This window comes from Aphis gossypii, chromosome 1 (genome assembly GCF_020184175.1).
Source record: "Aphis gossypii isolate Hap1 chromosome 1, ASM2018417v2, whole genome shotgun sequence".
In the NCBI taxonomy this organism is placed as follows: domain Eukaryota; kingdom Metazoa; phylum Arthropoda; class Insecta; order Hemiptera; family Aphididae; genus Aphis; species Aphis gossypii.
The window spans coordinates 7,960,887-7,985,168 of record NC_065530.1 but is presented as its reverse complement, the minus strand read 5'-3'; the positions used below and the strand labels follow the sequence as shown (position 1 = coordinate 7,985,168).

Below are 24,282 nucleotides of genomic sequence, written 5' to 3'. Positions count from 1 at the left end.
ATATATAAGAGTTTAAGATTATTTATATATATAATTAAGTAGTACATTATATGGTATTTTATTTAAACCTAAATATTAATAATAAAAAAAAAGTAATGATTATATTAATATGATTATTAATAATAATTAAAAAAAAAAATTAAGTTAAGATTTTGAAGTATTGGAAAAGTAAAATTAAGTATATTATCTAATTCTTCTTTATGCGGAATACTGTTATCAATGAGAAAATAATTAATTTAAACAACATGTCATGTATCCTATTCAAAATTATAATAAATAACCATGAAAAAAATTACTTGGCATTTTCAAATGAGTATTAACATAAATATTGTTTATCTAAATGTAGATTGAATTGTCGCAATTCATTAAGACAAATTAAATATAAAATCAAAATTAATTTAAGATACACAGTGAACAGATCGTATTCAATAAAACTTACCTTATGAATTAATACCTACGTCGTCACTAGTAACACTCCGCACTTGTACGTCAAATCGGAATCTATTATAACGGATTGAACAACGGCACCGTAGGGGGGTGCAATTTACGCTTGTACACAGTCGTCGGTGACGACAAAGAAGACGACCGTCTAAGTAATGTACGAGTTAAACAATACTATGATAGTGTGGATACTCGCGGAAACTGCTTTTCAAAAGACTTGTGTACTTAACGTCTACAGATATATGTATATATTTTAAGACTTTCCTATTGTTAGGCGCGATTAATCGTGTTTATCGAATATCATGAGTTTTCAAACTCGATGGTGCACGATGCTTTCGATGTGGATGAACAATATCCATAGTATATATATATATAATTTTATTTTTTCAAATACAAGTATCTACTCTATAACTCGTAGTATTTTATTATGAAGACGATAGTAATTATATTCAGAAAACAACATTAAAAATACATACGATAATATGAAAAATAACAACTTCATTCAGATACTCGACCATAACAACATCAAAGAAAACGAAAAAGTAAAGCGTGAATCAAAAATGTCGATAGAATTACAATCTTTGCTGAAAAAAAAATCAAAATCAAATAAATACATAGTAATGACCTAGTTAAAATCAAATGGCAAGGCCAGAGTATGCAAACTCAATAGTAAAAACAGATTGGAAAACTAAAGGAAACAAAAGTAATAGTATCATTAAATTTAAAATTTTTAATTTAAATAGAAAAAAAGTATAAACCACATTTACCAATGATCATACAAGATTAATTCATGGATATTTAATGATAAAAATATTGACAATCAATATTTAGTATAATATTATACTAATGTATAACGGTGCTAACAGTCAAATACATTAAAACAATTTAACAATACACAAATATTTCCACCAGTTACCAGTTACAACATTTGGACTATTTACAAAAATCAGAAAACAAAATGATATTTTTTTAAAAGTAAATTTACAAAATATTATACCATAGTAACTTAAAAATACAATACTGTATATAGTGGGAAAATGTAACATTAATTAGACTATAATATATACTTAACGGACATAATGTCAACTGATATTAATTACGATCAATACATAAATAATAGTAACCAATTGTACTAATATGATAGTTTATTCGATGCCAAACCTGATGACACGGCGTAGTGTTTAGGCAAACTCGATGCATCCGTGTCGTCAATGACTTTTACCGTGGCAACTACCTAGGTACTTCGAATTATTATTATGTTATTATGAATTATACTGTAATATTGTTGTCGCGACAAAACAATATTATTATTTATTATTCCGATACGAGTGTAATAATATTATTATATTTTGAACTACCTAATGGAACTAAAATATTATAATATTTTCAGAATATATCCAAACCATTTTAGTTGTTGTAAAATGTGTTTCTTACTGAATTAATGCGATTATAGTTTTTCAGAGTAATTTTAAAACGTCACAAATTATGATACTCGTAATAAACCAAACATTTTCTCACGAGATATTTACAAAATTTAAAGCAGTGAAAATATTTGTTGAAAACTTCTTAAGGTTATTTTAATGTCTTTTTTTTTTTGTTTATTTTCATATCTCTAGTAATTTTGAACGCTATATTTAGAATCTAGTAGCAAAAGGTATACTTTAATTATAAACGTAATTGTAAAAATTCCTTGTATATCAAAACAATTAAAATTAATAAATAAAAAAAAAATTTTAACGAACCAATTTGTCGTATTTAGTTACATATAATTATTACACAGTTTTATCTTTTAATCTAGAATTCATCTAATCGTAAATATTTGCACGAAAAATATAATAAGAGTTAAATAATTTTATTTAATACGGGTTAACTAAAATATTCTTCTTACATTTTTTCATAATATTCTAACATTTACACATTTTATAAGAGTATAAACCTAGATAAAACTAGTATGTATAACGTATATCTTTTAATACCACAAGTCCTTCATAAAAGCTATACATTGAATTTTGTAGATACTCATATTACGTCTAGACACGGTTTTATAATGATTGTAGTTCTTTTTTTACGTGGAAAAGTGCTCTATAATAAATTACAATATTATATAATATTATAGTATTATTATATGAAAATATTGATTTTTTCGGAGACCAGATGTTGATAAACGAACACTTTCAAGTTAATTCATTATCAAAACAAATAGTTTTATAATTTTTATGAATTTATTAATAAAAATCATACATTTAAATTAAATTTTAATAAAACTTTTATTCATTAAACATTAAGCACCTATAGGTACCTACTCTAAATTGTTAGACAGTATACAAAATGTATTCTGTATAATATGGTTAAAAAACTTTAAAAATAAAGTATTGATTAAATGCCAATTGGCTGTTATATTATTTAAATTATGTATAACATAGGAACTATTATTATAAAAGTAAAAAATCCATAACTATCCGTGTAATGCTAAAAAATAATAATAATGACTCAAAAATCATTTATGTAAGCATGCGATTCTTAGAAACTAACAAATTAGTTATTGAATAATAAATAACGAGAAGAGTAGAATTGTGTTACATTTAAGGTTTTCTGAATATTATTTTGTACTACTTTAAACTTAAGTTTGTTTTTTTTTGTGGTCTAATGAAACGAATTATTCGATTTATTTATGAATTTTAAAGGTTAATGCAATAGTAGTAGAAATAATGTTATACGATTTTTTTTTATTAATAAAAGTGTAATAAATTTACAATCCGTATAAAATTTATAAATAGTACCTACAGTCAGCAATAGTGATTTAATACGGAAATTGTGATTCAGGAAAGAGGAAGTTTTATATTTGTGGCACGTAATAACTGAATTGTCAGATTGACACGAGTACATGACTATACGAGAAGTTGCGATACCAAGAAAAGTGTATCACAGAGGGAATTTTACCTTTTCCGACCATAAAAAATATTATAGAAACAAACATCATTACTTTTCGTTTAATTTTATTTTATTACGAATTATGTATCTATTTAGTAAATAGTAATTTCGTTTAATATTCCCAAAAATTAGGACTCATACAAGAATTTTTGAAGAATTATGTAAACGACATATAACAAGGATAACAACACCCTTCACAAGTCAATTGTAAGCCATTAACCCTGATATAATGTTTGTTATACGATTTTGCTCCTCTCCGTGTATAAAATCTTACGATTCCTTGTAAAATTTCTTTCAAAATAAATCTCTGAATCCGCCACTGTACTCGAACAACCAATGTCAAATTTGTTCGCGACCCTTGTCACATAACTGCATAGTCAACTTAATAAAATTATATATTTGTCAGTAATAGTTATTGATGTAATTAATACGTACATGTACTAAGTAATTATTTATTAAATACTTTGAAGGACTATTTAGTTATTGAAATCTTGTAATAAAAATTGAAAAATTAGGGATATAACACGACTTGATGCTTTGCGCGTTTACGTTTAAGAATTTTTTTATTACGCCATATTATCATTTTGTTTTTATTTTTTTGTGATTAGGCACCTAAACTAAAATTATACTACAAAAAAGTATTATTTAACTGTTTACAATTTTTATGGTGTTATAATTAGGTACATTTTTTAATCACAATCATTATTTTTATACATTTTAGTTGTAAATTATTTACAATTTATACAAATCAAAAGTATTAAACATCGATTCATTTATATTTTTAATAAATATGCCTTTTGAAATATTTGTATATGTATACAATATACATTGGAGTTATTGAGATTTTGAATACAATAATAAAACGTAACAACCGATGAAAATAAAAGTTTTGCAATTCAATGCGGCTGTTTCAAAGGTATATTTATAGATAGATAAATAATATAAATGCAAAAATATTTTTTATACGAATATAAAATCAAACATTTTATTAAACCAATGATATAGAAATTATTTTTAAAGAATTAAACATTAAATTTCAATTTACGAAAATCGTAAATACATTTTGTAAAAATAAAGGTAACAATAAATTTATATTATATTTTGTTTTATTATTTTATTAATCTATTATAATAACTTTAAATATTTTTTTCACAATATGTTTCCTCATATTAGTAACTTCAACTATTAACAAGATAATTAAGAGTACTGTGTAAATATTGATTGATCGAGTACGAGAAAAAACACTAAATTAGATTTACAAATGTTTGCCGTTGTATAATTTATAATTATGAATTTGTTATAGGTAGAAAATTTAAATCAAATAGAATAAATCAATATGTGTTTTTAGAATTTCCAAGTATTTATTTCGAAAATCAGTCTCATAATGTTCAAGATCAAACATACATTTCAACAAGATCTCAGAAAAATGAAAGCATTCTCAAAATCGTTTTTCAGTCATAATAAATCATCGTTGCTATTAATATAAAGACACTCGTTCCATTTGTTCACCTTGTAAGTCGTAACACTATTTATATATACCTGAACACACAAATTTTTAATTTGATAATGATAGAATTTTAAATTTATGCATTTATAAATAGTTAATTGTGTATTTAATTCAAAACGTACATAATTTTTATTCAAAAAATATTTAAATTTATTACAAAAATCGTTCATGCTTAGTTACTTAAACAATTGAAATTATAAATAACAGTTTTGGTCCATACTTGATTTTTGTTATATTTCAATGAAAAACTATAAAGCAGTAAAAAAAAAAAAAAAACATAATATATATAATTAAAATAAAAACATGAAATTGTTAAATACAAAAAAAGCAGATGCATATTCCCATTAGATAAATAAATAAACTAAGCGAGTTGGACTATCTGGAAATACAAATTGTTTTTCCTTGTCACCCTAATAGACAATTATTCTGTTATAACACTTATAAATTATTATAACTTATATTATGTGCAACATACATATCATTTACTCGTTATATTTTTTTTAATATTGTTCATTTTTACTCAATGAGTAAAATCATAATATATTATACTTTATTTTGAAATAACTACACTATTTAATAGATCCAATGTATTTGTATAACTTATATGAAGTTTACTTTATTTGAGAGATAATTTTTTATGAAAAAAGCAATAATTTACACAACGTTATTACTTATTAACGCGAATAAAAGTCCTTGAGTTTTCTATTTCTGCGTGGTCAGAGTGTAAACCCTTGGGGAAATCACACGAATAAAACGGATAAAAATATGTTAAAAAAATAAATGTACAACTCCACAGTATATAAAATGGTAATGTTACAAAACAAATGATCATTAACAATTTAAAAATAAGGTAAGTAATATAAGTTAATAAATATTTACTAATGTAAACAAAAGTTTATACTTGAGCTAGAGCGGGTAAATAATTTATTTTAAAATGTAATTATTAATCTGTATTATATTGGTACAATGTTGTATAAAATATAACATAAATTTATATAAAACTTAAACGTTAACTTATAATAGTAATTGAAACTTGAGTTATTTAATTATTATAAATTATAATTCAAAAAACTTAAATCATTGATGTTTAATTTTAAACGGGACGATTAACGAGTTACGAAATTATGCTTTAGTATATTGTAATCTACGTCAAAAAAAAGATAAAATTAGCTATTTTAAATATTTAATCTATCAGAAAAATAAAATTGTATGCATTGTTTTGACTTAAAACTATATTATATTAGTGCTATAATAATAATAATATGGAATGATTAAGCGGGCTAAAGAGTTTATGGGTAATGACTTATTATAAATCATCACGTTTACAATAATTCCATTAAACATTGAAAGTTTAATCACTTTTTATGTGATGACTGATGTAAAATTAATATAAATTTGTTATTTAAGTAGATTAGTTTTGGACTATTTTTTTAAATAGTTATAACGTAACTACTTAAATATTATTTAAATTTTTTATAATGTATTCAAAGGCGCTTTTTATGACCATCATGATGTGTTTAATTTTTTAAATGATACCAAAATTAGCATATTGTTGAATAATGTATAGGTTATAGTTAAAAAATCATGCGTAAAATAACTTACACAAATGTTGATGAATATTTTCTTAAAAGATGTTTATTAACTATTTGACAGTTAAAGGTGATATTACACCCACTTAGTTGAAATAATTAGTTATAACTTATTAATAATAGAGGGCTTGATTAAATTAATCAAGAGCAAAATAAAATCTATACTATAATAAATACAAATAAAAAATTCTATAGAATATTAATAAAATACATTTATGTTAATATTCTGCACGTTATAATACTGTACAACTATGTATACAAATTATTTCATTAATACGCAATAAAATCACAAACAAATCTTTCATTTACGTTATTTCATCTTGAATTTTTAACTAAAAATAGGATTAATATTTTTTCTCTTTAAATTATTGTGATGTAAACCTCGATTTTCATTATATGTAAATATTTGAATTTTTCAGTAAATCAAAGTGTATAAAAATAAATCAACTTGTATAAAATAATTTAACTTCAACATACGTTTTTATCTTTTTAATTAATAACATTTAAAAAAATTTAACTTTATAACATATAAAAATAAATGTAATAGTATAATAGATACATGTATACTACGATACCTCACCAGTAAATATAAATAAGAATGTAAGTTTTAAAGTAAGATGATGATAATATTGACCACGTGATCTTAATTCAATGTTTACCTTTTCGAAATTAGGTAATTACACTTAATATGATATGCGTATATGTATAGAACAATAGTAGTACCTAAAAACTACGTAAATAATAATTATTATGCCTGTAAAAATATTTAAAATGGGAGGGGGGGGGGGTCACTTGACACTAAAAAATGTGATAAAATTATTAGGAAAAATAATCTCGGTAAAATGTACGTACATTTTGATAGGTAAATTTTCTCAGCTTACATCTCTGGGTACATGCTCACCCCAGTTTATTATAATCACTTGTATTATGTTGTGTTTTTATTTTTACTTTATCATAGAACCATAGAAACTTAAATGTTTGTATTTTGTACTATTTATCTATTTTTCTTTAAATTATTTCGTATGTGTTGCTATAATGTAATTAACTAAAAGTTCTAAAAAAAAAACATAAAATATGTATAATGTATAATATTATGTGTATTGTGTGCACAAATATATCTTTTTCAGTCTTTCTTAAGATTTTAAAGATGATTTATTTGTTTTCATTAATATTTTCGTATTAAGTGTTAGGTCACTTAGGTCAGCAATTATTATCTAAATATAATTAATTATATCATGTCCTTTGTTGGTTTTTTATATTATACGAGCTTATATTGTCGTTTGCAGAACACTGAATCATCGGTATATTCACCAAAATATAATCCTTCACTTACAGACCATATTGAAAAAATATTATTCATCATATATAAAATATGTAACGGTGCAGCCGTCACCATATAAAAAGGTCCTTTTCAGGACCACCAATCACAACACAGCATACATAAAAACAATACCATCTGAGAGACTTAGCGGTGAATTTAAACCCTTTAGATTCATCACAGAGTCTCACCAAGTACGGCGATGGATAGGGGACACAGTGAAGAAAATAACAACACCCCATACAGATCTATAAGTTCAAAATTGACTCCATAATGAGGAAATCCGTACCGACAGTAAGCACAAACACGCACGGCGGCATACTGGTGGTTTACTAGTCGGTACGGATCACAGTATATATACCGGGCACTTTTCAAGACAAATTAGTATTCAGTCATTATCACCATCGTCAACATATAAGTCAACACAACGACGAACGACGAACATAATACTGATTTCTACGAATTCCACTCCGGAATAAGCAGCGAAGACACTCGTGAAACGAGGCGGCAACCAACGAATCTACCAGTTACGTTCCGGACTAAGCAGCGAAGACACTCGTGAAACGAGGCGGCAACCAACGAATCTACCAGTTACGTTCCGGACTAAGCAGCGAAGACACTCGTGAAACGAGGCGGCAACCAACGAATATACCAGTTACGTTCCGGAATAAGCAGCGAAGACACTCGTGAAACGAGGCGGCAACCAACGAATCTACCAGTTACGTTCCGGACTAAGCAGCGAAGACACTCGTGAAACGAGGCGGCAACCAACGAATCTACCAGTTACGTTCCGGACTAAGCAGCGAAGACACTCGTGAAACGAGGCGGCAACCAACGAATCTACCAGTTACGTTCCGGACTAAGCAGCGAAGACACTCGTGAAACGAGGCGGCAACCGACGAACACGGCGATAAGTCTACCAGTTACGTTTGAGTGTTGAGGCGGCCGTCGACGAATATAATAAACCTTTCACTTGGCGTGCAATACCAGCGGCTCTTACACGCGGTTTTGCACGCACAGTCGATCTACCATCGCGACTGATGAAAAACGGTTCTTTTTAGAATCATCAGTTCAATCCCACTATAGTGAGCCTACTCAGGTTTCACTGTAGAAACGCATAACTGTACACGACTTGCATAAGACCGTGGAAAAGTGTGTATAACCCGTTTTCCAAGTCATATTGTGTAAATTTAAATATTAGTTATGCTCTATGTGTCGCGCCTCTAAAGGCCCTGACATCACCCGTTGCGGCTCGCTTGCTCAAGCTAGCCCCGCGGTTTTAGAACAAATTGTATATCATCCCATTTTTATAGTTATTTCATTATATATATTAATATTGTCAATAAATTTATGTGATACCAAAAATTGGAGTTTTTAATATTTCAATATGACAAGTCATTGAATATCATTGCACTGTGTCAAATAGAAGGCCTTTTTCCTTTATATGTCAGTATAAGTATTAAGTATATTTTAATATCCTGTGCATAATGTAATATTATCGTTTATGTAAATTAGAAAAATCATATATTATTGTTAATTTAAATTCATTATGTATAATTAAGTTTGCTATTCTTAACAGTGAAAAATATTACCTACCTATTTTATTTTAATATTTTCAACATAATAATAATTATTTTTGTTTAAGTCTTGATAACAAAATTATTATTGTATAAAAATTTTGAAACACTTCTCCACCTATATTCTTATTTTCTGAAGAAATAATAATAAAAATAAAAATAAATCGATTATTGTATATCAAAGTATTACGACAAATCATCTCAATATGAAACGTTTACTAACTTAAAAAACACAATGAAAAAATATAAATGTACCCTTTTAAAACAAAAAAATTTCCTATTTTTTTTAAATAACAATATACAAACTTTAATTGGTACATTTTCCACTCAATGTTTTGTAAATAATTATAATTCTAACAGTGATAGAATACAAAATAAACTCAGTTTTGGACTTTCTCCTCACTTCACATATCTTGTTAAAGTGTAGTATGAAACAATCACAATGATATATAATATTGTAGTTGAGTATGTTATTAAATTTAGAATCAATGACAAATCATTGCATTTAAAAAAAAAAAACAATTCTGAGTAAGGTTTGTTTAAAACCACGCTTATTGACATTTCTGCATTACGCTTGAAAAACAATATTGAAAATTCTAAAAACGATCCCTTAAAGGTTTAAAAAATACTGACAATGTTCCTTTCCTGTCGATAGATATGAGACAGAAACTAATGTATCAGAAAACATTTTTATAAAAAATATAATTGTGCAAATAATAAAAAATCCATATTCTTAAACTAATAAAAATATATAATTAATTTCAAAGTAAAAATAATATTTTTGGAATTTAACACTTCACAGCCTAAAATAGTTTATATCATAGTTTTAGAGCAGATTTAATATCAATGGAAAACCAATGTATTTAATGTACATTCCACATAATAGAGGCTTATCCATTAATTGTGTTAGTATATTTATTATTGATACCTAAATTTAAGTAATCAGCCACGTCTTATTATTCAAAATATTATAATTACTAATTTTGTGAAACGTTATAATGGTGGGTAAATTTAAAAAATTACAATATTTAACCATAACTTACTATTAAAAATATTGATGTATACTGTAATTTAATACCAAACCTTTAACTACCACATCATATTTCCAAATATTTATGATTTAAACAGAGAATTACTATACATGATTGTATGAAAGTTTACCATAAGTATAATATCACTTGCAAAAATATCAAAGTTTTAGTTACAATATCTAAATGTAAATCATACATTTTAATTATGTATATTATGTGTACATTAAAACTATAGTTCCATGCTATTACTTTATATTAGGCATGTTTAAGAAAAACATTATAATTTAAACAAATTAAAATTTAGTATTTAGGCATAAGTTACCTATTAGTTATATTTTACATAAGCTTGCTGAAAATATAATTAAAATCGATTTAATATTCAAGTAACATAGTTTTATACCCAGGGTAAACTCAAATACTGGGCTTAAAAACTAAATAAAGATAATAATGGAAATCCATCGGTTCAATATGCGTTACGACTCGTGTTTAAAATAATATACGATGAAATCTTCAAAAAAAAATTAATTATAATAAAATACATTCATTCGTCATTATTATATTAGTTTCATTGTTACTCCGAATATATTTTAATTAACTCAATGTCATGTGAAAGTAAAACACATAACGATAAGTCTCAAATTCTTGTGAACATGGTATCAAACTTAAAGTTACACATGAATATTACAGTATAACTGTGTCACATCGCAGCCTCGCATATAGTTTATTCGAACTAAAATGTAATAACATTGTGTCGAAACACGTGACTGTCGTGCGAAGAATTTCATGTTTTAAATGTACATAGAAATAACTTAAATTTTATTTAAGTAAAATGTATATTATTTTGAGTGATTCTTTTAACAGTCAATTTTCACTATCTTAATATATTTTTACGTTTAAAATTATTTATATTATTAATTTAATTCATTACAAAACTACTTATTTAGGTATTGAATACTACAATCTAAGCATTTGACTACTCTATTTGGAAACCAAAATAAATACTTAATGTTCGTAATTCATCTCGTAATAATTAGTATGCAATTATAGTGATCCAAACTAAAAGTGTTCCTAACACATTTCATAATATAATTTAAAATACTAAAGTATCAGTAGGGCTTGGATTTAAATATATTTATACAACAAACAACTAAAAAAGCATACGATTATTTTAAAAAAGCAAAAAAATAAGTATATTTGTTTTTAAAAAAAAAGCAAAAATAAAACAAGACTAAAAATTAACAAGAGCTAATAATAAAAATGGATAAAAAAAATTGAAAAATTAATTTTAATTAAAAAAAGACTAATTACCATGTATTTCTCTAGATTTTCAGTTGTAGTGCAACTGACTATATTATCCGACGGAATATTTTTATACATAAAAAAACGACTTTCTACATTTACTGAATTTATCGTGCATGTTGTATGAAGATACAAGAGGTTTCAAATAACAACATTAAATCTTAACTTTTGAAATGGTCGATATCGATATTAGAGACATACTGATTGACTGATTGCAATAATAATATGTAGATCGATAATCTATCCGTATAATACATTTAATAAATAAGTCGATAACGAAAACAATATAACGCATTCTGGGTTTTTACGTTTCTCATTCATTCAATTTTTTATTATTACTTTAATAATAGCATAATAAACATATGATAATTCTACAGCTGAAATAACTGAAATAAGCAAAAACAGCATTTACATAAAAAAAGATGATAAAAACAAAATAAATTGGTTTATTTGGAATCAAAATAACGTGAAATGAATTTATATATAAAAATTAGATTTCTATCTCATAAATAAAAGAGAAGCATATGCTTTAAATTTCTGGCCCTAGTTATCATTTAAAAAAAATTCTTATGAATTTGAATGCATAATTATACTATTATGTTGTGACCACTGTGTGTTTAACACTATAAAATAAATATAGACTAAATTAGAGTAAATCTATACATTTTATTTTCAAATAAATGTGGTTTTTTAATTGGAAAACTTGAAATGTCGTAACATTTTTTTTATTATTAAAATCATTAAACCTTTATAAATATCACTTATTTATTTTTATTTTTTTACACTATTTCAACGAATGTGTACAACTTTTCAAATTTTTAAATTTTCATTTATTTTAAATAAATTTAAAAATTCCATTAATTTCGTTAAAATGTTCTATTGTTGAATCTCATTATATATTTTATACTTGTGTTTAAAAAATCTGAATAATGAATTTTAATTATATTGTTTTAGTGACTTTAATATTTTACTATTGATTTGATTTGCATAAAAATATAATTATGAATTGAACATACTAAATTTATCCTTAATCGTCACTAAGAAAAGTACATATATGTTGGTATGTAAAATTAAAAACAAATTTAGAATATCAATAATTAAATTTCTAGTCTATATACACGATAATAATGAAGTATTTATACCAAAAAAATATGATATATATTTTGATATGCTCATTTGCTTTAACAATGAAAATGTTTTCACCATACAAAGTTTGATTTAGTGGTTGTTATTAGATATGAAATCAATTCATAAATATCATCAAGAAACATTGAAATACGATATATAACAAAATATTTTTGTAAATTAATTTGATATCCTAAAAAAAAAACGTGTCCTCGAAAAAGATCACAAGTCAGAAATGTCAGAAAAATAGATTATAAGCAAATATAATCGGTGACTACGTTATATCCAAGAATTAATCTGTAAAAGCAATTTCGGTTAGATTGGCATCTTTAATTATGATTTAAATTAAAATCCAGGCGCCATCTCAAATGTCAGTTGTTAAATAAAATTCTATAATGAATAATTTTTGAATTCAACACATACAATACAAATATTTAAAAATATATAACAATACCAAATATTGATTGAAAGTGTATAAAGGCAATTTTTTCTAAAATTTCTATAACTTAAAATTGTATTATTATAGCAGATATAAACTGTATAGGTGGTATTTATTATAGAAGATTAAATAAAATACAATAATGTCTAATTAACTAAAATTATTTAATAAATTTATCAGTTATAAGCTTAGAATAGTGTTTATTCGATTGTCATTAATAGTTAGTATTCAATACCTATTTACCAATCAATAATAAATTAATGCTAAAACATATATTATATCTAACATTAATACATCTTTTTTATTAATTTCATCTAGGTGCATTATAAAATTAAGCCAAATTTAGTAGAGTAAAAGTAATATTACTTATTATAAATTTAATACAAGAATTAAATTTGATACATTTAGATAACACCAAAGTACTCTGGTTTTTATGATTTATACGGTTAATGTATATGGGCAACAATGATGGTTAAAGATAAAAATAAAACAAATTTCTAAAAAACACTACGAACATATTTTTATTTTTAAAGCGTAAATGCCAATAGATGAAAAATGACGAATGAATGCCAATAACTTACTATGAATATAACCCTACGTCTTATTTAAAAAGACGCTTGAGGCTATATTAAACAAATAATAGTATAATATTTGATATTTTATTTTCTATAATAAAAAAAAAACCTCACATACATACCAATTTTTCAAATAAAAAGTTTCTAAATTATTTTATGAAACTCTATTAAATAACATGACTAATATTTCTAATTATCTAATTGCATATATTGAATTCAAACCTTCAATTTTATCATTTTTTTCTCAATTATTTGGTATAGTTTTATGTAATTTTCAAAAAAAAAATGCTAAAAAATATAAAAAGTTATTTTTAAAAGAAACACCTCACGTTTGTGTCCAAAAATTTAAGCGATAAAGAAAGTTTCGAAGCACTTCGTCTATACGAAAACGTGATCACAGTATAAATGAGCTAATAAATAAATAAACACAATTGTGTAACACCAATTTCTTGCCTACCGCTGATAGAAATCTAAAACTAAAAAATAAAATAAAGTATTAGCTGAACGATTATCAATTTCTAGTAAGAAATATAATAGATTGGGGGGGGGGGGGGATTTTTAAATGATTAGCCAGGACAGTCTAGTTGTAGTAATTTAAGTTATATTTTGAAAACCAATAACTTGTTAATATTATTGGTGGGACCTATATTATACGAAAATGTAATTATATATTATTTAAAAAGATTAAAATTTTAAAAAAAAATTAAACTGGGTAATACGCAATTAAAAAAAAAAAAAATTAAGTATAATTGCACATTAATAATCGTTCTAGGTCAATATTACATTAAAATCTATTATATTTTTCTAAAAAAAAAAAAAATCTATATAAAAGTTAAATTTTTGTAGCGATGTATAAGGTAAATACATTTTAATAGCTATCTATGTTTCTGGTGTATAAAAATATAGATTTTCAATAACAAAACAATAATAATAATACATAGATAATATATATAATAATATATATATTTTATAGGGAATAATTTTATTTTTATTTTTTTTTTTTTCAAAGTATTTTCCTATATAATTTTATAGGCTTTATACTATAGCTTTTCATACAAATCAAATCTATATACTTGATACCATTAAAGTACATGAAATATTGACAAGCCTGACATCATAATAATATAAAAAACCAGTAATCATAAAATCAAAAATTAAACATTATACCTATACTAAAAATATAAATTACGAGTAAAAAATTGTATCATTAAATATAATTTTAATAAAATTATGATGAACACTATTATAATAGTATTATTTCTTATACCCTAAATAAGATAAAAAAAAACATGTTTTTTTTTATTTATCAATAATTTTACTAAAAAGACCATCAAATCACCGATTGCAAATCCCATAGTTGAAATGTTGCTAATTAGCACTTGAAATATTAAAATTAATATATTCACAGATTTTATTATCGGTTTCATTTTCAAAACCCGATATCAATACTTAAATTTCAGTGTAAAACTTTGCTTTAGTTTATAAACAATTATTTTTTTAATCAGAAAATGAAAAGTGTTTGACAATAAAAAATAAATAAAATTATTGAAATATTTTTTTTCTTTTCCAGTAAATTAAAATGTAATCTTTGAAAATAAATCATAGAAATGCATAAATGTAATTTTTGAATATTAAGATGTCTCGATAAATAAAATATAAATTATAGAATGTTTAGATCGTATTTAATTGGTATGAAACTATTTGATGATGATAATGAACAAACACACACTTTATTTTTTACTTTTACTGTCCTAAATATTTTATATATATTGTTTGGGTATTGTAAAAATGAAAAAAAAATCATTTTACTATTTTACTCAAATATTTTTTTTTTAACTTTTAGAAAAAAAGAGTATTTTTTTTAATAACTACAATAAACAATAGTGACGTTTGCAGCAAGCCCTGTTTGACTAATATTAACTTTGGCAATAGGTATTATTATTGAAATAATTAACTCTAAAGCCTTAACATTTTGACTAATTACTATAACTTTTAAAAACTTTTAACCATTTGAAATAAAATAAAACATTTTATTATATTTGTTCAAACAAAAATTGCTAAGTTAGTCACATTATTTGGAATTTTCATTCAATTTCATGATTGAATATCAATGAGTAAAATATTAATAAAATATTTCCTAAATATTTTCAATTTTAAGTGTAATTTAAAGTTTACATAGGCTTAGCATCTATTATATAAATATTACAGTCAATCATTCATTTTTATATTAAAGTCTTGGAAATAAATAGGTGAAACAACACAGTTTACTACTTATTTCAATAACGAAAATCTAGGTTTTGAATAATTAAATGCATTATCTATGACATTTCATTTTTCAAATAATATATATTTTTTTTCAAATTATATTTAAAATTTGTATTTGAACACTTAAAAATTCTCATATTGTATTTAAGCGCGTCGTATCCGATTTATCTTTGTTCAATACGATTAAATAACTTCAGAACACATACAAATAGGGAAGGAAAAAATATACTAAAAATAATCCTACCAATTAAAGTATGTACTTTCAAAACCTAGTTAAATAAAAAGTATAATAATAATAAGTAACAGCAAAATATATTATTAAATCGTATTTTAATATTTGCATTAAGCATTTAAAATACTACTATAAAGTCAAAAACATCTATTCTTGATAATAAATATTACACATATCAGAAAATAACCTAAAGCCATATCAGAAAACTATTTTTATGACCCTTCAAATGTTGCAAGATTGTACAATGAAATTTAACTCATAGTACAATACGCATACTATACATGTATTAAATTCATTAAATATTTGCAGATAAATTCTTATATTTTAAATATAAAAATCGTATTGGTGAACAATAAAATAGTAAAAACACATTCAGCATAATACTATACAAAAATATAAATTAGACAAAATAAAAAAAAATTAAGAAGTACCACTCTGATATAAATTAGATGTCGAGTGGATTACTGTTATGGGAATACTAAATTTGAATTCAATAATAATATATCAATGAATACGAAAATGGTTCTAACTGAAGACAGTCTGTCAACCTATTTCATTAAATATATTTTATGATATATTTTTTAATAAAGCTATTGAAAGTCATTTATTTTTATTTTAGTGCTACGGTGGTGTGATTTAAGTTTTGTCGAAAATATTGCAATTATTTTATGATTAATATTTAATTATTATAATAATATTCATTTATTCCATTTTATATTATTGTTATTAGCATTTGAATAAATATTATATTACCGTAAAAAAGATTAAATAGGTTCATGGAATAAACAGGTAAAATTAATTTATATATTTTGAAAATATCATTATGTATTATAAGTTACGTACAACTCATAATATACTTAAGAGTATTAAGGTCCTCGCTTATAATACTTTAAAAATATAAAAAAATAATAATTATCTTTTAGTCAATGTTAAACTATGTTATTTCTTTTAATTTTTAACTTCAAACAGTTCAAATATCAAAAAAATCATCAAGAATGTGTGTCAGAGTTTGAATCTGATGCTCAATATTGATGTATTAACGTCTAATATGGGATCGCCGTTTTTTTGCCACTGTGTAGCACTCTCTGGAGATATAAATATATAATATAATATTAAAATATAATATTGTATTAAAAATATATTACATTGTAATAAATTATTGGTAGGCAACCATGGCAACCATTAAACTTACGTTACAATATTTTTCGTGACATCGAATTAATACCAATTCACTCTAGACCCACTTTTTATACACACTATTTTTTTTAGGGGAAGGGAGTGGCGTGTAAAGATGTTAACACATCAAAAAAATTATTTATTTATAGTATAATTGTTATACAGATATACAAGAAAAAAATCTTTAACTAAATTTTCAAATATTTTGACCAATAAATAATTTTTTTTCGTTATTTATAAAAAAATTAATAAAACAAATTTAAAATGTATATAAATTGATTTAAAATAATCAAAATATTTTAAATATTATATTATGTATAAGAAATTCTATTATAAAAATCTAATGAAAATATCGAGTGCTTAAGCTGATACTATTAAGTTACACCAAAAACAGAAAATCGATTTTGAGTAAACATTTTATTTTTTCTTGATTTTTTTTTATTTTTCCGATTATTTTAAAAAATATTTGAAATTTGACTTTCTTGAAGTATAAACTAGATCTAATTTTCTATACAAAACCCTTTTCAAATTTAAAAATAAGCATTTTATCGAATACACGGACACAAAAAAAAATACATACATATCAATAATTGATACTCAAAACCTGCATGACTTCGCTTAGAATCTAAAATTAAAGATCAAAAATTATATTACGAGTATAGAAAATAAGACGGAACAGAAATTAAATATAAAATAATAAATATTTTACGAAATACTAAGATTTTGGGAACAATAAGATAACGGATAAAGAAAAGTTTTAGAGGTAAAATTGAACAACCAATGAGACCGTGAAAAAATTATAATGACATTATTTTAATGAAAAATAATAGTGATAAGGATTTAACAATGAAAGGAAAAGGTCATATTATTAATTTGTGATATACTTTTATGTAAATAGAAAAATAAAATAATACTTTACCTATACAAATGTCTATTGCAAAAACACAAAAATAATATGTTTTTCGTTGAAATCAGGTTTAATACTTTTTCATTGCCTAATTACCTAATCCAATTAAATATTATTTAATAATATATTCTTAATGTATTGACGAATGGATAAATGTAAATGAATTTCGCTTTTAGTAGTATTAACTAACATTTTGATAATTAGCTTATTAAATTTACTTTATTTTATACATAAACGCAAATTTTAAAAATTCTTTTTAATGAGGTCACTCACAGCACATAAGTAAAAGGAGTAGCAAACTTCATTTTTGGCTGTTGACTTATACTTTTGCAGTACACATAAATGTGATAATCGATTTATTTATTATAATAAATAAATTTTTTTTAAAAAAAGTACAAAAATATGTGTCTTTTAAATTGATCAATAAGATACAATTTCTTTTATAAAATTAAAATTACAAGAAGAAGTCGGGTATTAATTATTAAGGCTAGAAATCACGATATTATAACAAATTAATTATATCTTATAGCTTATATATATTAGTATTTAAGTAATAAATTATGCATTTACTTAATTTAATGAAATTACTGAATTAATTTATATCGATTTTTGATATTTTTTATTGTTTATAATTTAGCATCATCATCATATATTTTTGGAATCATTGATTGCCGATTAGTGATTGAAAATGTATAGCTAAAATTCCTAGGAATAACAGCTTTTTCGTGACAAAATAAGCTAAAATTTTGTACTGATAAGAAACTAATCATACAATAACGATTTAAATGTATGTTATGTCCATTGAATATTAATTTTAAAGTCTATCTCTCAAATAATATGATATATATTTGTTTTGTAATTATATACAGTTAATTTTTGAACTTTCAGTGAAAAATAAAAGTTTGCAGTGTTTACAAATCGCATAATAAATAACAGACATATTCAATCAGAGTGAAACAAATTAAATTAAATATTAAAAAAGTATGTGTGAAATCAACAAATAAAATTTATCTGACTAATGAATAATTGATTATTATGATTAACTATTCAACACGATAACCCAAATCGCTTACTACTCGCTGTAAGATCCAAGAATATAAACTGCTTTCTCATTAAAAGATAAAAAAAAATTGAAAAATATAATACCGCCAGCTTGATTACAAGAATATGGACTGTTTATTTTAGACAAATAATAAGAGTAGTAAGTAGTAACGAGTTTATTTAACTAATATGGTAAAATAAAATACATCAAATCTAAATAAATTAAATTGAGTTGATAATACGATAGATTGAATGGCTCAAATGGTGAGAAAATTATTAGCCAAGAAAGAATGTTTCGAATACAAAGCATAAATAACGTTAAAATACTTGACAGTAAAGGATTTATCGACAAAAGTTAAACATTCTGTACATTTTTAATAATAAAATAAAAAGCATGAACGAAACACTATATCGTAAAAAACAGAACCATCCGCAGTAGATAAAGTAAAACAATAAAAGTCTAGTAAATAAGTGTTAATTATACATTTCACAGATTATTTATGTAGCATATTTTGTACATTTACAGGAATTTATAGGATACCAAGAAAATTGGAGTAATTCAGATTATAATTTTAAAAATGGTGAATACTACAGTGATGTCTTGTCAAAATTTGTTCATCTCGACATAACTAAGTGTTGTTTTCTTTAATATTGTTTTATGTCAACATTACGATAAATTTAATTATAAAAATAGAAGAATCCAGTGCTATATTATTATTAAAATTCTACTTATGAACATTTATAGAAACCAATAAACTGATGCGTATAAAAAACATCTTGTACAATGTATAACTATTCCAATAACTGAGTACTAACTGTAAAATACTTAAGTTATAAATAAAATGCTGTAAACATTTTCAAATTAAATTATATGAGATATAAACAACAAAAATTTGATTTAAAAATGTTTAAAATATTACGATATATTAATTGTTAAATTGAATTTAAGTTATATTAGCGCGTATGACGTATGATTAAAGTTTATTAGTAATAAGTACCTATATAAGTATTAAGAACTATATATACGGTTGTTAGCAGGGTTTTTGAGTTGTATACACTTCAATGGCGTGGAATGATACTATATTTGAAAGTAGTGACACATTTTCGAATTCAAATAACAATATTTCAGGATAGTGTTCGGGATCTTATTGAAATGTTGACACACCTGCTTTATATTTCAATGGTAGATTTTTTAAATTGTAGAAACACTTAAAAATAAGTCTAAAAAACGACCTCTTAAATATACTGAATGTAACTGAATGTATCGGCTATACTCAATTCACTGACAACTTCTCAATCGATTGAATCCCGCATAAACCAAACATTTGTTTCGATGATTCGTATATTTATCGATTAACTCACAATCTAAAAAATAATCAGTTTTATTCTAAACAAACGCGCAATTACTCTGCGTAAGACCATAATTTATTCCAGACTTGTTGTATTTTTTGCATAAACACAGTTATAGTGATAGTAAAGTTTCCACCGAACAATAACATATGTTATATTTTCACAAAAAAACGACATATTTTTCTTTGTCGTTGATATTGTAAATGTCTAAAATTTTCATCTATAAATTTACGTCCAAGTTTTTTAATAAAATCTTGATCCATCAGTTGCATTTAGCGTAAAACGCACAACTTATACATTGTTGTCATTCTATAAGTTTTATAGTATTCAAGCTTGAAGAGAGGCGCGAATTCAAGAGATGGATGGATTATTGAGAAAAAAAAAATAAAATGTCCCACCCATTATTATAATATATTAATTTCTCAGTATTTTAAATATTTTCCAGCTAGTCGGGTCTAATATGTATGTAATTGATGGAATAGTTTTTTTTTTTTTTTTTAACATACTTTATTTACGATACTGCAAATCACTTTAACCACGAGTGAGTATATATTTTGGTTTTGGTATATCAAGCTATTATATTTTGTTTTAGAATTCACTATTTCACTGTAAAATATATTACATGCTTGAGTGACATTTGAAAGTGTATATGTACCAAGGAACGATTATCCTATATGACATTGTTATACCTATAGAGGACCAATTTTACAGAACAAAAATGTTATATAAATAGGTAAATCGTTTTTATAATACCTTTGAAACATTTAATTATCATATCTGTTAGCCAATAACTCATGTTTTAATTTTAAGTCTATACAAGTATTGATAATAATTATTTACATATCATTCATCATATGGAACTTGAATTCAGCAGACTTCAAAAATAATATGAGAATGAAAAAATCAAATTTATTCTTAAAACATATTAAAAAGTATATAAAATTTTTTTTAAAAATCAACATTTTATACTAAAAAAAAAACAGAATTTCCCCAAAAATTAATAATTTTAAATCTTCAACAACAACAAATCACACAAAATGCATTTAAAATTGGTTTAACTAAAAATAAATATTTAAAAAATAAATTTACGAAAAATTTAAGTCTGAAAAAAGTGATAAGTGTAAAAATGTTTCTTAAATCTGGTTTATCTATTATGCATTAACTTCTAAATATTTTATTCAACAATCAAGGTGCAAAAAATAAAATAAAATTACCTGTAAGTTCGTAGATCTCGAAAACACGGAAATTAATAGGTATTGTGAATTCTGTTTTCAAAATATAAACATTTATCTTATTAATATTAAAGCACTATATATTATTTAACATAAAATATTAATATTTATGTATTATTCATAGAACTGTTTCATGTGACGATCACGGACCATGGTTAACTGGTATACCCCTTAAATTGTTTATTATTTGTATATCGTAATTTGTTTTGTATTTTATTTTTATGTAATGTACAATAGTGTAAACTGATAAGCATCGTTCATTAATGACAATAAATCATCAATCAGTTGAGAAAAAAATTTAAAAAAATAACTTGAAAAATTTTAAAATATAATATTATTAAATAGTTTAGTCATAGACAACTCATATAATAACTAAACACTTTATTCAAACAAAATATTAATATCAGCCTTGATTTATATACAATGATTATAAATATGCAGTACAACAATTCAACAATTCAGAATTTAATAATTATTTCCTATCAAAATATTATATCTACTTTTATGGAGGTCATCTCAAAAGTTCTATTTTGTTTTGAATTTTTTTTTATTATTATTGAACGAAAAAGCATGAACAACAAAGGATTTTAGTTGTTGGTTTTACAGTGTAGTTCATTATATAAGGTTGACTAAACATAAAAATGTACAATCCTTATACTAAACTAAACACGAATTTATAGAAAAGTTATCTAAATATATAATTCACGTTATATTATAAAACTATATTCATTAAATTCGATTGTATAAGTCGGTTTTTCTTAGGAAGGTTAATGGAAATATTTCAAACGTCTGGTCTTAATACTGCGTCTATGTTGGGTGGAATGTTGTATTTCTTTTTAAATGTTAATGTATTGATATCACTCTGTTAATAAATACTTGACTGTTAAATAACCTCACATGTTGTGTATTGATAAGATTCCTCTTTGGACATAGGAACTAGTGGTTTAGCCTTGTATGTCTTAATCGTATTCGGCCAAATACAAATTTCTCTTCAGCTAAAATTCGGGTTTTAGCAATAATAACTATGAAATACATTTTTTATTTCTCTGAATTTATTATGTTTTTCAACCAATGGATTTGAAATTTTATTTAGGTTGAATTTTTAAAAAGTGTTTTATTGTTAGAATATTATGTTAAGAAATCTAGAAGCTGTATATAATTATTTGGTTGTGCAGCTTCTTTTAGTGCTCTGTTGGTCATTTCTTTCCCTTCGGTTTGAAACTTTTTTTTTCACGAAATTATGCTGAATGGTTTGATAATAATTTTGTTCACATGACTGATTGATTTTTTTTTTAATGATAGTTAAATTTATGTTCCATAAAAGTTTAAATGTTTCACAAACTATTTGCACAGTGTATTTAACTTTGACTTTTGTAACTACATTTTTTTGAAAATTTTACATAACGATTTTAAATTGAAATCAGAAGTTGTCATTAAGAACAATAGAAAAACTTTAAAAAATCAGTGAGATAAAATAAAGAACTTCATTTTTATTGGTCATTATATGAACTTCAACATAACACAGAATTCTATTGAAATTTTTTTAACTAATTAAGTTGATTCGTAATGTCAATTTAATTTCATATTATATTTAATTTTGTTTTTTGAACACATATTAAAACATGACATAACCTCAACGTACAGCCAACGACAGTCTCACAAAAAAAAACAGTAGATAGTAATATAGTTGTTATCGTATAGGATGTAAATAGCGTACCTCCCATCCACAGCGAAATAAAATGTCTGGTGCATGAAAAGGTTTTTCTTAAAGGACGAAATTATAAATGAGAAACTAAACGGTACAAAACAACGAAAAGGAAAAATTCAAACTAATAATATTAGTTTAGGTTGTGTATTTAAGTTTTTTTTTTAAATATTCAACTTCAAATCGATGATTTTAGGTTTTACGGAATCTTTTACTTAGTTTGAACACTTGTGAATTTAAACAATAAAACACGACTTATTTAAAACAATAATGTTATATAATAATAGAAATACAATATATAATTATAAGTTATTATTATAAATTATATAACAACGCATTTCACATCTACGATAAAACTATCGAATTTCTTTTTTCTTTGATACTTCGTTTCATATAGATATCGTTAAATTTCATGCTAAATTCTTCAGAATCCCGGTTACATCAGAAACAAACTATCTACATACCAGATGTACACTATTTTACCACGGTATTCAATATAAAAAAGTAATCCAAACTATGCAATACAATGTGTATATTTGAAA

The 24,282-nt window shown here is 23.9% G+C and overlaps 2 protein-coding genes across 2 annotated transcripts in view; one reads left to right on the top strand and one right to left on the bottom strand.

The window, feature by feature from the left end:
• Window positions 1-22,162, bottom strand: part of LOC114128458 (phytanoyl-CoA dioxygenase, peroxisomal-like) — a 114,118-nt gene extending 91,956 nt beyond the window's left edge. The window contains exon 1 of the mRNA XM_050208136.1: window positions 22,018-22,162. The gene's annotated coding sequence lies outside the window, so the exon portion shown is untranslated. The remainder of the gene's footprint in view (window positions 1-22,017) is intronic.
• The window catches only part of LOC114119140 (G-protein coupled receptor 161-like), a 128,191-nt gene that overhangs the window by 73,107 nt on the left and 30,802 nt on the right, over window positions 1-24,282 (top strand). The window lies entirely within an intron of this gene.